Source organism: Syngnathus scovelli, chromosome 14 (genome assembly GCF_024217435.2).
Source record: "Syngnathus scovelli strain Florida chromosome 14, RoL_Ssco_1.2, whole genome shotgun sequence".
Classification (NCBI taxonomy): Eukaryota; Metazoa; Chordata; class Actinopteri; order Syngnathiformes; family Syngnathidae; genus Syngnathus; species Syngnathus scovelli.
The window spans coordinates 268,833-285,691 of record NC_090860.1 but is presented as its reverse complement, the minus strand read 5'-3'; the positions used below and the strand labels follow the sequence as shown (position 1 = coordinate 285,691).

The 16,859-nt window shown below is 45.5% G+C and overlaps 2 long non-coding RNA genes across 3 annotated transcripts; both read right to left on the bottom strand.

Annotated features, from left to right (window-relative positions):
- Positions 1-2,255: 2,255 nt before the first annotated feature.
- On the bottom strand, positions 2,256-16,308 carry LOC125980795 (uncharacterized). The gene is made up of 4 exons (XR_011088050.1): positions 16,038-16,308; positions 15,815-15,892; positions 2,481-2,651; positions 2,256-2,335 (listed from the first exon to the last, which is right to left on the bottom strand). It is a non-coding gene; the product is annotated as an uncharacterized lncRNA (long non-coding RNA).
- LOC125980793 (uncharacterized) lies at positions 5,066-6,357 on the bottom strand. Of its 2 annotated transcripts, none has more exons than XR_007485749.2 (3): positions 5,580-6,357; positions 5,339-5,443; positions 5,066-5,195 (listed from the first exon to the last, which is right to left on the bottom strand). It is a non-coding gene; the product is annotated as an uncharacterized lncRNA (long non-coding RNA). The 2 variants fall into 2 exon arrangements; XR_007485750.2 differs by having other exon boundaries at positions 5,066-5,192.
- Positions 16,309-16,859: the final 551 nt, after the last annotated feature.

Sequence of the window (16,859 nt, the reverse complement as noted above, 5' to 3'; positions counted from 1 at the left end):
CTACCAAATCTTTGAATTGAAGAATTTGTGATTTAATTAATAGCTTGTTGTTATGTTCAGGGTAATCAGACTTGTATATAATTCTAATGGCCTTCTTTTGAAAACTATTCTGAATTACAACTTTGGATCTTATATTACTTTGCAACAATATACTCGGTGACAGATTAGGCAGTATAATCACATATGTTAACTTCAGTGCCCACACTGTATTTATGTATGGTTATTTGTTAAATCAAGTACTGTTAGACATGAAATAGGAAGTGTTTAACATAAATGTTATGGCTACTCACCATTGTAGCTCGCTCCTGGTCAATGATACGAGCCTCTTCTTGCAGTGGAAAACTTGCAGCCAACAAACACCGTGAAACCTAAAGGAATGAAATTAAACATTAACATTTCGCCTGGACGAATATTCACACGTACAACGCAACGCGGCTACACTTCTGCTAGCGCCTCAGCTACACGTTGCTATTACAAACGTAAATCTCTTTAAACACAATGAGTGTTACTTACCGTGTACGCTGTAGACGGTCCAGTTGCAAGCAGAAAATAAAGATGTTTCTGTTGATATTCGTCGTTGCTCAGTGGCTCACGGCCATCGCGCCAACAGATTTGAATTTTGGTGGAAGTTCCGCCAATTACCTCATATCTGCGGCACATGACTGCGACGTAATACCCGCTTATCTGAAACGGCAGTTAAAAGTAGAGTTACATCAAGTTTTCTTGGAACCTAAACGAATGAAAGAAAACTATCATTTGGCCACAACCAACATTCACAGATACAACACAATGTGACGTGCGGGGTTGAGGTTAAAGGTTGAGTAAATGGCCCTCGTTTTAAACTACTTTTTTGAAAAGGAGTGGGAACAAGTAAGACGTATTTAATTTATTTATTGGGAAGTAGTAAGACTTATTAAATTTATTTAATCTACTTTTCTTCCCAGGCAAAATTTGATGTGCTGCAATTCCAAATTTCCAAAGTGAATGAAGGAATGAAATCCTTTAAATTATGATTTTGTATAAATACTAGGCATAAACACAAAATCTACGGCACAAAATGGGCAGACTTTACTTGTTTGAAAAGGACTGGTTACAAGACAGACTTTTTGAATTTATTTAATGGGAAGAAGACTTATTTAGTTTAATTGATCTATTTTTGTTCCCTGGCAAAATTCGATTTGCTGCAATTCCAAATTTCCAAAGTGAATGAAGGAAGGAAGTCGTTTAAATTATGATTTTGTATAAATACTAGGCATAGACACAAAATCTACGGCACAAAACGGGCAGACTTTACTTGTTTGAAGAGGACTGGTTACAAGACAGACTTTTCTGATTTATTTAATGGGAAGAAGACTTATTTAGTTTATTTAATCTCTTTTTGTTGCCTGGTAAAATTGGATTTGCTGAAATTGTATTTTGCCAAATCTTGACTTGAGACCTGATAGGAAGTATTAAACGCTTAGTTAAATCGATACAAGTTGGTAATAAGAGCGAGTAATGTTGGTTGAAGCGATGAATTAAGGTTGAAAGCAATTTAAATTATGACTTTGTATAAATACTAGATATTAACAGAACATCTCCTCCACAAAATGGGCAGAGTTTACTTGTTTGAGAAGGAGTGGCTTATTTAAGACTAAGATTTATTTAATCTGTTTGTTCCCAGGCAAAATTGGATGTGATGCAATTCCAAATTTCACCACATGATGGTGCCCAATTTTGACTTCATAGGACATATTCAACACTTAACTATTATGTTCAAGGTAATCAGATTTGTTTATTATTCTAATGGCCTTTTCAAAACTATTCTGGATTACTACTTTGGATCTATTCTACATTACTTGGCAACAACATACTCTGTAACAGATTAGGCAGTATAATCACATATGTTAACTTGAGAGTGCCCACACTCAATCTACTTATCGTGATGTGTTAAATCAATTACTGTTAGACATTATTATTCTGATAATCTACCAAATCTTTGAATTGAAGAATTTGTGATTTAATTAATAGCTTGTTGTTATGTTCAGGGTAATCAGACTTGTATATAATTCTAATGGCCTTCTTTTGAAAACTATTCTGAATTACAACTTTGGATCTTATATTACTTTGCAACAATATACTCGGTGACAGATTAGGCAGTATAATCACATATGTTAACTTTAGTGCCCACACTGTATTTATTTATGGTTATTTGTTAAATCAAGTACTGTTAGACATGAAATAGGAAGTGTTTAACATAAATGTTATGGCTACTCACCATTGTAGCTCGCTCCTGGTCAATGATACGAGCCTCTTCTTGCAGTGGAAAACTTGCAGCCAACAAACACCGTGGAACCTAAAGGAATGAAATTAAACATTAACATTTCGCCTGGACCAATATTCACACGTACAACGCAACGCGGCTACACTTCTGCTAGCGCCTCAGCTACACGTTGCTATTACAAACGTAAATCTCTTTAAACACAATGAGTGTTACTTACCGTGTACGCTGTAGACGGTCCAGTTGCAAGCAGAAAATAAAGATATTTCTGTTGATATTCGTCGTTGCTCAGTGGCTCACGGCCATCGCGCCAACAGATTTGAATTTTGGTGGAAGTTCAGCCAATTACGTCATATCCGCGGCACATGACTGCGACGTAATACCCGCTTATCTGAAACGGCAGTTAAAAGTAGAGTTACATCAAGTTTTCTTTTTTAATCAACGCAATCATTTACAACCGTTGACCAGAAAGAATCGTCGAAATTCGACGTTCCCCCCAAACGCCACACTCACTCGCTTTTCAGGGCAACAAAAGTACTTCTTTTTAAAAACGATTAGTTGTACTTACCGTGTACGCTCTGGACGGTCCAGTTGCAAGCAGAAAATAAAAATATTTCTCTTGTTAGTCGTATGTTACCATCCGCTGTGTCTTTGTCAACATCGCCATTTTCCTACTTCCTGTTGCGAGCCACGCCCACGGATTTAAATTTTGGCGGAAGTTCCGCCCATTGGCGTAGTTTTCGCGTATAGCAAATCCGATTGGTTGGGAAGGGGGCGCGGTTATGCAGCCGAGGGGTCCTGTGATCGGTGGGATGTAAAGTAGGCGTCGACGTCACGTCCGCGTCACGTGACCACGACGTGGCAGACGTCATATAGCAACCGCTGTTTTGTTTAGTAGACTTACAGTTGTTATGCATTGACATAATGGCGCACACTCCAAATAGATTTAAATAAATTAAATAATTCTTCTGCCCACTCCCTTTTAAACAAGTTAACTCTCCCCGCGGATTTGAATTCCGGCGGAAGTTCTGCCCATCACGTGACGTCTGTCACGTGACCACACGCGGCAGATGTCATATAGCAACCGCTGTTTTGTTTAGTAGATTTACAGTTGTTATGCGTTGACATAATGGCGCACTGGTTAGCATGTCCACCTCTTAAGCATGATGTTGCGGGTTCGACGCCTGATCAATGTTAGCATGGAGTGAGCTGAAGTGCATGGCGCTGAAGATTTAAATCTTTGAATCTTTGAAATGCGCTGAGGTCTGACGTATCAGGCAGAATGGTTTGCCATCACGTTCAACAAAAAATAGAAACTTTCCCACTCTGATAAAAACGTCCTGTGTTCATCTACATATTTTCGTTTTGCTGTGCATCTTTTCCCTGCCATTTCGAGAGCCCAATTGACACTAATAGTTTACTGGAATGTGTTTGCCCATCCTACTTTGTGGAATTTCACCACATGCGCTTTTGACGAAAATACTAAATTGAACTCAAGTGAAGCCAACACGCACGATTTGTACTGAATGTACAATCGATGGTTCGGGGTTGATTTGACAATTTGATTAATGTGCGGGGGGTTATTATGGTATAACATAGGACCGTAATAAATAAAAGTAACATCAGACAATTTTAGAGAATTGAATAACTTTCGTAGTTATTTGAGACACGAGTGAATTTCAATCCGTTTGAAAGTTTGCTTCGTCTGAATAAATTAACGGAAGTGTTTGAATCGGATTATTGGTTTGGTGTAGAACTGAAAGTAATTTAATTATTTGAAGGGCGCAGGCCCGTTTCCCCTTTTGACGGGCCGCGTAAAAAGTAACTCCGAACATGTTAGAGAATTAAATAACTTTCGTAGATATTTAAGGGAAGAGTGAATTTTGTCAAAAGTGAATTCGTTTGAAAATTTACTTCCTCTAAATAAAATAACGACGATGGTTAAAATAGATTATTTGAGTTGGTGAAGGATAAAAGTATTTCGATTGTCCGTCGGGCGTGGCCCAGTTCTTAATTTTGTCGGGCCGCGTCAAAAGTTAAACAGGACACGATCGAAAAATAGACTTGCCTTCCAAATTAATTACTGGGCAAATCTAAATAGAGTAAGACATTTTTATTCGTTTTAAGAAAGTTGTTATTCTTTTTAAGCAATCAAGTGGGGTGAAGCACTCCGACAGTTAAGTGCTAGATCTACATATAAGAAGTTAGAATTAATAACGTAAAGTGCATTAATTTTCTCCTTAAATGCTATTATTGTCACACTTTTATTAATTCGATTCTCTTTCGAATAAACAAGTTGGTCGGCTCGCTGCTTGAGCGACCAAGTAGAACGGACCCATATCAACATTTACTTCGGCAAAACTAGAGCTAGGGTGCGCTATACAAACGAATCCCTGAGGTCTTAACAAAGACATCTAAAAATATCCGTAACATAATAAGAACTTCAAACATTAGCGGGGAGCCATCAATACGATGCGGTCACTTCGAAGTCTTGCCTCGAATTGAGTTACTCGGCTCGAGCTTAGGGTGACTTGAGAGGGATTGGCGTCGTACAGAAATTAGATTGATTCCGGTGGAGTTAATTTAACTCGGGTGGTTAGATTACGGACGAATCTCCGAACCCGGCTAAGACAAACCCGTTACCGGGAAGCCGGGGGCACCTTATTGAAAGAGGTGCGTTTGACACTACCATCAGCTTTTCTCTGGTCTGAAAGGAGGAGGAGGGAGGCTCCTCCTCCTGCTTTCAGACCAGAGAACACCCGAGGCTGGGTGAGAACGGGGAGGCTGCGACCCGGCCGGTGGTTGCGGGAAGGGGCGCCACCTTGATCTCCTTCTCGGCGTCGTAGTCCCCTCCGCTGGTCTGGGCTAGCAGAGCGTAGGCTCGTTGCAGCGCTTGATATTCTTGCGTCAGCTGGCGGTAGCGAAGCTCCGCCTCCTCATGCACACACCAATGCAACACAGCACTAGTACCAGAATCAGTCAGACCGGCGACAAAGCACCCGCGACGCAAAGACGAGTCCGATTCCAGGCTGAAGAGGAATGTTTGGCGCCAATACGCTGGCAGAAATGGCGGGCTACCTCTTCGGGTTCCGTGTCGGGGGTTCTGTCGGTGTGAAAAGACAAGGACGATCCGTCCGAGTCCACCAACCCGTCTTCGTCGTAGCCGTAAAATGTTTCGATGACCTGCGGGCGCGGAAGCAAACATCTCTCTGAACAAACTGAAGCGACACCTCACGATGAATCGACGAGAGGAACGATAGCGAGAAAAAGGCCATTTCATCTTGCGCAACACCAAGCAGCCGCAAACAAACAGACTCACCTTGCAGGACCTCACGCTTTGTTCCTCCTCAGAGATTCTCGACGTCGGTATCGTAGCAGCAAATCTCTCTCCTGTCGACACAAATAATCCGCCTTTGAGATTCTTTGGATGCAAAGGGAACGAACGGCTCCGGCGCAGAAACAAACGCGACTCACGATGACATTTCTGACATGAGCTCCTGTCTCCAGAGCCTGAAAAACCCGTCACCGGCGATGATTGGAGGGACGCTAGTCTTTTCCAAAAGTGACAACTACAGGGTGTGTCAGGGTTTTCCAGATTATCTTTATCGTATGATTATGTTGCTTTGACTTTGACTGCAACCTGTAATAAATAATATTATTTATCCCTTATTTATCCCTATCGCTTATCCCTTCCTACACAAAGTCGTAAAACATCCCTTGCTATGTTTTGACTAGAGGTCAAGGGCTTTCTCTATTCAATCCACTCTTACACCCACCCTGTTTCTCTTAATAATAATGCTCGTGCAGGAGCCGAGAGTCAGACTTCATTCGTACAACGGATGGACTCTCCACCTGCAGGTGTCCAAAAGAACTTACTTGTCTCCCGTGTGGTTCTTGCAAAATAAGTTGGAGCGAGCGCAACTCTAACAGGGTGCATTTTGCCACTAGCTGCCTACGGACAATGACGTCGCGCTCGCGGCTCATGGTTGACGGGCTGAGCAGCCGGGCGAGTCCGTCGTTTTCAGCGCACAGCGAGTGGCAAAGGCGCTGACAAAACGGGAGCTTTGAGCTGCTGAAAATGGCAAAACAAGTCTAAGGCGTGTTCAAACCCGTGCGCACAATGCTCCTGCTTGAAAGGTCGGAATTTAAGGGGCCAATTTTTTGGATGGCGGCCGCCGGCCAAGCTTTGGACGGAAAAGGTTTCCTGGCGACAGCGAGCGAGCGCGGCGCTGCCGTACGTGCACCGAGTCGCCTGCCTGAAGACCTTGGACAAGTCGTCCATGATGTGCCGCTGCTCCACAACTTGAAGGAACTCCATTTCACCGTCCTGCTGGCCGCAACCGCGCTCCAGGTCATTGAGCGAACTAGGCCTTCTCTGTGGAACACAAATGCAGTGGACTCTGTTGGCACGCCGCCGTTGTCCGCGTCGACTTACCAAGCTTGCCATCTCCTCGTTCTCCTGGGTGACAAAGCGCACTTTGTTTTCAAGGCGACACAGCACCAGCGAGAGTTCTTCATTCTTCCTGCTCAGGCGTTTGTTTTTGTACAGGAGTGGCAGAAACTGGCTTTCTGTTTCTCTCAGTCGCTTAAGCTGCAAGCATGAAGTGCGGGATGCGAAAGACGCACAACACGCGGGCCAGAACGTATCCATTCCTTTTGCATCGGTTTGAACGGAATCGTGGCTTTGGCTCCCAATAAAAGACATCTACCAGGCAACCGACTCGCCGCGCCGCTCAACTAATAAGCAAGCGCAATGGGTGCCTCGCTGGATGGCGCGCATCAAACGTAGCGCAAACCTTCAAGCGTGCCGTCAATAAATTACCAGTTCATTGCGCTCTTCAGAAAGCAGGGCGTTTCGATCCTCCAGTTTCCTGATGACTGCGCTGAGCTCAGCGATTTTCAGATGAAACCTTCGCGTGTCCCGATCCTCCTGAGACTGAAAACGCCCCGCAACACACACACACAACCACTCGTTCAAAGTTCAAAACTGTTTTTGTGCTACCTTCCTCCAGCAACGAACTAAGTCATGCGTACTGCAAGTGTGTGATGAGGTGGCTTACGCTATGAAGAGGATTGCTAGTAGCGCCGTTGACCCCACTTCCAGGGTAGTTTAGGCCCGCCCTTTGGGAATCACTCAGGGCAGCGATCTGCTGCTCGGCAGCCTGAGTCTGCAGCTGAAGGCGGTGGACGTGGCCGGCCCCAGGGATTTATCCAAAACACTAACCGCTCTGTCTTTCAGCTTGATCTCATCCATCTGGATGTACAAACGGGGAGCGCTCAGGCAGGCGGGCAAACTCATTTGCCAGAATTGTGACAAAAACAAAGAGAGCAACCGGCCAATTTTTATCTTGAATCGACTAGAACACCATTGCTGTGACAAAAGCGAAGCGAGCAACCGGACGTTTTCTTCTTGTGAAATAGAATAGAATGCCTTAGGTGTCATTGCACTGCAGGTATACAACGAAATTGGGAACATAGCCACGCACCGCGCATCTGATCAGTCCTACCAGTCGGCGGATCTCCCTCTCGCAGTCTCTCTTGGTTCGGCTCAGCTCCTCCCGATGCTGGTGATGAGCCGATCGGAGCTCGGCCGCTCGGGACTGCCAGGCCTGCTGGGCCGCTGCCAGGGCTTCTTCCGCGCTCCTGGTGGAGGCGACACCGCTCGGTCTCCCGACACCGCCGCGTCTCCTCCACTTCCGCCAGCAAAGCGCCCCCGCTCCTCACCTGAGCAGACATTGCGCCACATCGGGCCGTTGAGACCGCAACGGAGCGCCGCGACGCTTACTGGGGACAAGCTACACAATACGGTAGCGGCCGCATCGGAGCCCGACGTGGCGTGCGGATAGTCAGACACGGATTGAGCGGATCACCTTGTCCATGGAGCCGTCCCTCAGGCTGAGGACCAAGGCATTCACTCGCTGGATCTCTCCATCTTTGACTTTGATCACTCTCATCAGCTCCATTTCATGCTGCCGCAGTAATGTCTCCCTGGTAACGGCTAACTCTTTCTGCTTCTCCTCATGGAGTTTGCTTTTGAGTTCCGTCATGGCGGCGGTGGCACGGTGGTGCTCCGCCCGCAGGTCCTGACTTCTCTCTCTCTCCAGACAGCTGACCTGACATGACTTAGACTTAGACAAACTTTATTGTCATCTTGTCTGCACATGGTGCATACAAAACGAAATTTCGTTGCACACGGCTTACAACAAAGTAGTGATATTGCAGTTGAATAGAAGTAACATATCCTATGAAAATATACATATACATATACTGTATATATATATTACAAATAAGTATAAAGTGCAGCAGTGCTAATTATGCAATAGTGCAAGTAGGCAAAACAGTATTCAAGAGTGTGCAGAGGAATGCTAAACCATGTATTAAACTTCTATTTAAAGGGTTTACACAAGTTCAGTAAAGTTGGTAGTGCGAGATAGTGCAAGATAGAGGTCCGTAGTGTCATAAAGTACAGTTCTGTGAATGTGTGATGCAGAGTTCAGTTTAGAGCTCAACAGTTCTAATGTTCAACAGTCTGATGACAGCAGGGAAAAAGCTGTTGCAGAACCTGGTGGACCTGCAGCGGATTGTGCGAAACCTCTTCCCAGAGGGCAGCAGGGAGAACAGTCCATGGTGGGGGTGTGATGGGTCATTGATGATGTTACGGGCACGGGACATGCAGCGCTGAGATGAAATGTCCTGAATGGAGGGAAGAGGAGCCCCTATGATCCTCTCTGCTGTCCTCACCACTCTCCTCACGTTCTTCCAATCGGAGGCGGTGCAGCCTCCACACCACACAGAGAGTCAGCTTGTCAGAATGCTCTCTATGGTGCTCCTGTAGAACGTCCTCATGATGGGTGGGGGCAGGTGGGCTCTCCTCATCCTCCGCAGGAAGTACAAGCGCTTCTGTGCCCTCTTGATCAGTGCCGTAGTGTTCATAGTCCAGGTGAGGTCTTCTGTGATGTGGACCCCCAGGAATTTGGTGCTGCTGACCACCTCCACAGCTGAGCTGTTGATCGTCAGTGGAGCGTGGTGAGGCTGGTTTTTCCTGAAGTCGACGATGATCTCCTTCATCTTCTCCACATTCAGGATCAGGCTGTTGTCTCTGCACCAGCCCACCAGCTGCTCCACCTCCTCTCTGTAGTCCAGGTCGTTGTTGTCTCTGATGAGCCCCACCACCGTTGTGTCGTCTGCGAACTTCACGATGTGATTGGTGGTGAACCTGGGGACGCAGTCGTGTGTCATCAGGGTGAACAGCAGGGGGCTCAGGACGCAGCCCTGAGGGGAGCCTGTGCTGAGGGTGATGACATCAGAGGTGTTCTGTCCGACCCGGACTGACTGAGGTCTGTTGGTGAGGAAGTCTAGCAGCCAGTTGCGAAGGGGGGTGTTGAAGCCCAGGTGTTCCAATTTTCCTACTAGATGCTGTGGGATGATGGTGTTAAACGCTGAGCTGAAGTCCAGGAACAGCATCCGAACATGGGTGTTCTTCTCCTCCAGGTGAGCCAGGCTCAGGTGAAGAACGGAGGAGATGGCGTCCTGAGTGGAGCGGTTTTGCCGGTCGGCAAACTGGAACGGGTCAAATAATGGGGGGAGTCTGGAAACGATGTGATCTTTAAGCAGCCTTTCGAAGCACTTCATCATGACCGGAGTCAGTGCAACAGGCCGGTAATCATTAAATGAGGTGATTTGAGGTTTCTTCGGCACCGGAATGATGGAGGCAGTCTTAAAGCACGCTGGCACTGTGGCTTGGCCCAGCGAGGTGTTAAAAATGTCTGTGATGACCCCAGCCAGCTGACTTGCACATTCCCTGAACACACGCCCAGGAATGTTGTCGGGGCCAGGGGCCTTACGGGGGTTGACTCTCCTCAGGGTCTTCAACACATCGGCGGAGTCAAGGCAGAGTACCTCCTCTTCCTGATGGGGGACAGTTTTAACTGCTGGAGTGCCGTTTAGTGCCTCGAACCTCCCAAAGAAGTTATTTAGACCATTTAGAAAGTCAGCATCAACTTCACCCACCGGGGGGGGAGGGTGAGTTGTAGTCTGTAATCGCCCGTATGCCTTGCCACATACTCCTGGTGTTGTTGGCGTCGTGGAAACGATCCTGAATTTTTCGACTGTGGTCTCGCTTCGCTACCCTGATGGCACGGTTCAAGTTGGCTCTCGCTGTCCTCAGTGTCTCCTTGTCGCCAGACTTGAAGGCAGAGTTCCGCGCTCGTAGCGTTTGACGTACCTCCTCAGTCATCCAGGGTCGTTGGTTGCCCCGGGTGATGATATTCTTAGTGGTGCTGACGTCCTCGGTGCATTTGTTGACGTAGGCTGACACAGTCATGGCACACGCATGTCAAATCTACATCGGGGAAACTGGGAGGGAGGGAGGGCGGGAGGCAGGGAGGCAAGCAGGGAGGCAGGCAGGCAGGGAGGCAGGCAGGGAGGCAGGCAGGGAAGCAGCCAGGGAGGAAGGCAGTGTCTGTCTGTTGAGGTTTTCACCTTGTTCTTCTCCTGCTGAAGTTCTAACTGGACGTCCATCAGTTTGGCTCTCAGCTCGTCATTGGCGGCCTGAAAGGCGTCCGTTCGCTCCGCCTTGACCCGCCCTGCCGGAGCTCGTTTGGACATCTCTTACTCGAGTCTCGCCCGGTCGTCAGTCAGAGATCACAACATTTGTACCTGGAGAGCACAAACGCAGCGCTGTTTTCCACTGGCTTCGGACTCAACTTCAATCGGTACCGTAACGTACAACATCATAAACATAGATCTAGCTTGACTTATTCATTGAATAAATGCATTTGGTTCTTCAAAACTGCATCACGCAACATAGCGTGACCGAGACGGCCGTTATCCACCTGCGTGAAGTTATTTGGTGAAATGAATGAGATGTTTAAGACACCATCGTTCTGTCTCTATGTAGATGAAGGGAAATAATCGATTGCTGAAGGTCCAAAGGTGTTGTGATAAACAAATAAACATATTAGTGATTAGTGACATATTTGTGATAAACACATTAGGCAGGATAATCACATATGTTAACTTGACTGCCCACACTATATTTATTTATGGTTATTTGTTAAATCGAGTACTGTTAGACATGAAATAGGAAGTGTTTAACATAAATGGACGACGAAAGGGGTACTCACCATTGTAGCTCCTGCTGGTCAATGATACGAGCCTCTTCTTGCAGTGGAAAACATACAGCCAACAAACACCGTGGAACCTAAAGGAAGGAAATTAAACATTAACATTTAGCCTCAACCAACATTCACAGATACAACGCAACGCAAACTACACAAACGTAAATCTTTCTAAACACAATGAGTTGTACTTACCGTGTACGCTCTAGACGGTCCACTTGCAAGCAGAAAATAAAGCCTATTGACGTCATTTCCGCGGTGTAATACCCGCATATCTGAAACGGCAAAGTTAAGAGTAGAGTTAAATAAAGTTTTTAATCAACGCAATAATTTACAAACGTTGACCAGTCGAAATAATCGTCGAAATTTGGCGTCTGTGGCTGGAAGCAGACGCCGAGTTCGACGTTCCTCCCAAATGCCACACTGCCTCGCTTTTCAGGCCTACAAAAAAACATATTTTTCAAAACAATGAGTTGTAATTACCTTGTACGCTCTAGACGGTCAAGTTGCAAGCTGAAAACAAAAATATTTGTCTTGTTAGTCGTCGTGTTACTAACCGCTGTGTCTTGTTTGCCAGCATTGCCGCTTTCCTACTTTCTGTTGCAAGCCACGCCCACGGATTATAATTTTGCCGTGAGTTCCGCCTATTGACGTCACGTCCGCGTCGCATGACTGCGACGTAATATTATCTAAAACTGTTTGTGCGGCATGGTGTTGTTCTGTGCGGTATTGTGTTATTCTGTGCGGCGTCGTGTTGTTCTGTGCGGCGTAGTGTTGTTCAGTGCGGCGTCGTGTTGTTCAGTGCGGCATGTTGTTGTTCAGTGCGGCATGTTGTTGTTCAGTGCGGCATGGTGTTGTTCAGTGCGGCATGGTGTTGTTAAGTGCGGCATGGTGTTGTTCAGTGCGGCATGGTGTTGTTCAGTGCGGCATGGTGTTGTTCAGTGCGGGATGGTGTTGTTCAGTGCGGCATGGTGTTGTTCAGTGCGGCATGGTGTTGTTCAGTGCGGCATGGTGTTGTTCAGTGCGGCATGGTGTTGTTCAGTGCGGCATGGTGTTGTTCAGTGCGGCATGGTGTTGTTCAGTGCGGCATAATATTGTTCAGTGTGGCGTAATGTTGTTCAGTGGGGCATGGTGTTGTTCAGTGCGGCATGGTGTTGTTCAGTGCGGCATGGTGTTGTTCAGTGCGGCATGGTGTTGTTCAGTGCGGGATGGTGTTGTTCAATGCGGCATGGTGTTGTTCAGTGCGGCATGGTGTTGTTCAGTGTGGCATGGTGTTGTTCAGTGCGGCATGGTGTTGTTCAGTGCGGCATGGTGTTGTTCAGTGCGGCGTCGTGTTGTTCAGTGCAGCATGGTGTTGTTCAGTGCGGAATGGTGTTGTTCAGTGCGGCATGGTGTTGTTCAGTGCGGCATGGTGTTGTTAAGTGCGGCATGGTGTTGTTCAGTGCGGCGTAATGTTGTTCAGTGGGGCATGGTGTTGTTCAGTGCGGCATGGTGTTGTTCAGTGCGGCATGGTGTTGTTCAGTGCGGCATGGTGTTGTTCAGTGCGGCATGGTGTTGTTCAGTGCGGCATGGTGTTGTTCAGTGCGGCATGGTGTTGTTCAGTGCGGCATGGTGCTGTTCAGTGCGGCATGGTGCTGTTCAGTGCGGCATGGTGTTGTTCAGTGCGCCATGGTGTTGCGCCATGGTGTTGTTCAGTGCGGCATGGTGTTGTTCAGTGCGGCATGGTGTTGTTCAGTGCGGCATGGTGTTGTTCAGTGCGGCATGGTGTTGTTCAGTGCGGCATGGTGTTTTTCAGTGCGGCATAATGTTGTTCAGTGCGGCATAATGTTGTTCAGTGCGGCATAATGTTGTTCAGTGCGGTATAATGTTGTTCAGTGCGGCATAATGTTGTTCAGTGCGGCATGGTGTTGTTCAGTGCGGCATGGTGTTGTTCAGTGCGGCATGGTGTTGTTCAGTGCGGCATGGTGTAGTTCAGTGCGGCATGGTGTTGTTCAGTGCGGGATGATGTTGTTCAGTGCGGGATGGTGTTGTTCAGTGCGGCATGGTGTTGTTCAGTGCGGCATGGTGTTGTTCAGTGCGGCATGGTGTTGTTCAGTGCGGCATGGTGTTGTTCAGTGCGGCATGGTGTTGTTCAGTGCGGCATGGTGTTGTTCAGTGCGGCATGGTGTTGTTCAGTGCGGCATGGTGTTGTTCAGTGCGGGATGGTGTTGTCCGGTGCGGCATGGTGTTGTTCAGTGCGGCATGGTGTTGTTCAGTGCGGCATAATGTTGTTCAGTGCGGCATGGTGTTGTTCAGTGCGGCATGGTGTTGTTCAGTGCGGCATGGTGTTGTTCAGTGCGGCATGGTGTTGTTCAGTGCGGCATGGTGTTGTTCAGTGCGGCATGGTGTTGTTCGGTGCGGCATGGTGTTGTTCGGTGCGGCATGGTGTTGTTCGGTGCGGTATCGTGTTGTTCAGTGCGGTATCGTGTTGTTCAGTGCGGTATCGTGTTGTTCAGTGCGGTATCGTGTTGTTCAGTGCGGTATCGTGTTGTTCAGTGCGGTATCGTGTTGTTCAGTGCGGTATCGTGTTGTTCAGTGCGGTATCGTTGTGTTGTTCGTATTGTGTTGTGTTGTTCGTAATGTGTTGTGTTGTTCGTATTGTGTTGTTGGTATTGTGTTGTGTTGTTCGTATTTTGTTGTGTTGTTCATATTGTGTTGAGTTGTTCATATTGTGTTGAGTTGTTCGTATTGTGTTGTGTTGTTCGTATTGTGTTGCCTCTAACACTTAGCTTCTAACACTTAGCCTCTAGCACCTAGAAGGTAAATAAATAGGAAGGAAGGACTCACCGGTGACGTCGTCGCCCACGTCCAAGCGTTGTACTTTGTATTTTCATCCTTCTGACAGTGGAAAACATATAGCCAACAAACACCGTGGAACCTAAACGAATGAAAGAAAACTATCATTTGGCCACAACCAACATTCACAGATACAACACAATGTGACGTGCGGGGTTGAGGTTAAAGGTTGAGTGAAGGGCCCTCGTTTTAAACTACTTTTTTGAAAAGGAGTGGGAACAAGTAAGACGTATTTAATTTATTTATTGGGAAGTAGTAAGACTTATTAAATTTATTTAATCTACTTTTCTTCCCAGGCAAAATTTGATGTGCTGCAATTCCAAATTTCCAAAGTGAATGAAGGAATGAAATCTTTTAAATTATGATTTTGTATAAATACTAGGCATAAACACAAAATCTACGGCACAAAATGGGCAGACTTTACTTGTTTGAAAAGGACTGGTTACAAGACAGACTTTTTTAATTTATTTAATGGGAAGAAGACACTATTTAGTTTAATTGATCTATTTTTGTTCCCTGGCAAAATTCGATTTGCTGCAATTCCAAATTTCCAAAGTGAATGAAGGAATGAAGTCGTTTAAATTATGATTTTGTATAAATACTAGGCATAGACACAAAATCTACGGCACAAAACGGGCAGACTTTACTTGTTTGAAGAGGACTGGTTACAAGACAGACTTTTCTGATTTATTTAATGGGAAGAAGACTTATTTAGTTTATTTAATTTATTTTTGTTGCCTGGCAAAATTGGATTTGCTGAAATTGTATTTTGCCAAATCTTGACTTCAGACCTGATAGGAAGTATTAAACGCTCAGTTAAATCGATACAAGTTGGTAATAAGAGCGAGTAATGTTGGTTGAAGCGATGAATGAAGGTTAAAAGCAATTTAAATTATGACTTTGTATAAATACTAGATATTAACAGAACATCTACTGCGCAAAATGGGCAAAGTTTACTTGTTTGAGAAGGAGTGGCTTATTTAAGACTAAGATTTATTTAATCTGTTTGTTACCAGGCAAAATTGGATGTGATGCAATTCCAAATTTCACCACATGATGGTGCCAAATTTTGACTTCATAGGACATATTCAACACTTAGTTCAAGGTAATCAGATTTGTTTATTATTCTAATGGCCTTTTCAAAACTATTCTGGATTACTACTTTGGATCTATTCTACATTACTTGGCAACAACATACTCTGTAACAGATTAGGCAGTATAATCACATATGTTAACTTGAGAGTGCCCACACTCAATCTACTTATCGTGATGTGTTAAATCAATTACTGTTAGACATTATTATTCTGATAATCTACCTAATCTTTGAATTGAAGAATTTTGGATTTAATTAATAGCTTGTTGTTATGTTCAGGGTAATCAGACTTGTATATAATTCTAATGGCCTTCTTTTGAAAACTATTCTGAATTACAACTTTGGATCTTATATTACTTTGCAACAATATACTCGGTGACAGATTAGGCAGTATAATCACATATGTTAACTTCAGTGCCCACACTATTTATTTATGGTTATTTGTTAAATCAAGTACCGTTAGACATGAAATAGGAAGTGTTTAACATAAATGTTATGGCTACTCACCATTGTAGCTCGCTCCTGGTCAATGATACGAGCCTCTTCTTGCAGTGGAAAACTTGCAGCCAACAAACACCGTGGAACCTAAAGGAATGAAATTAAACATTAACATTTCGCCTGGACCAATATTCACACGTACAACGCAACGCGGCTACACTTCTGCTAGCGCCTCAGCTACACGTTGCTATTACAAACGTAAATCTCTTTAAACACAATGAGTGTTACTTACCGTGTACGCTGTAGACGGTCCAGTTGCAAGCAGAAAATAAAGATATTTCTGTTGATATTCGTCGTTGCTCAGTGGCTCACGGCCATCGCGCCAACAGATTTGAATTTTGGTGGAAGTTCAGCCAATTACGTCATATCCGCGGCACATGACTGCGACGTAATACCCGCTTATCTGAAACGGCAGTTAAAAGTAGAGTTACATCAAGTTTTCTTTTTTAATCAACGCAATCATTTACAACCGTTGACCAGAAAGAATCGTCGAAATTCGACGTTCCCCCCAAACGCCACACTCACTCGCTTTTCAGGGCAACAAAAGTACTTCTATTTAAAAACGATTAGTTGTACTTACCGTGTACGCTCTGGACGGTCCAGTTGCAAGCAGAAAATAAAAATATTTCTCTTGTTAGTCGTATGTTACCATCCGCTGTGTCTTTGTCAACATCGCCATTTTCCTACTTCCTGTTGCGAGCCACGCCCACGGATTTAAATTTTGGCGGAAGTTCCGCCCATTGGCGTAGTTTTCGCGTATAGCAAATCCGATTGGTTGGGAAGGGGGCGCGGTTATGCAGCCGAGGGGTCCTGTGATCGGTGGGATGTAAAGTAGGCGTCGACGTCACGTCCGCGTCACGTGACCACGACGTGGCAGACGTCATATAGCAACCGCTGTTTTGTTTAGTAGACTTACAGTTGTTATGCATTGACATAATGGCGCACACTCCAAATAGATTTAAATAAATTAAATAATTCTTCTGCCCACTCCCTTTTAAACAAGTTAACTCTCCCCGCGGATTTGAATTCCGGCGGAAGTTCTGCCCATCACGTG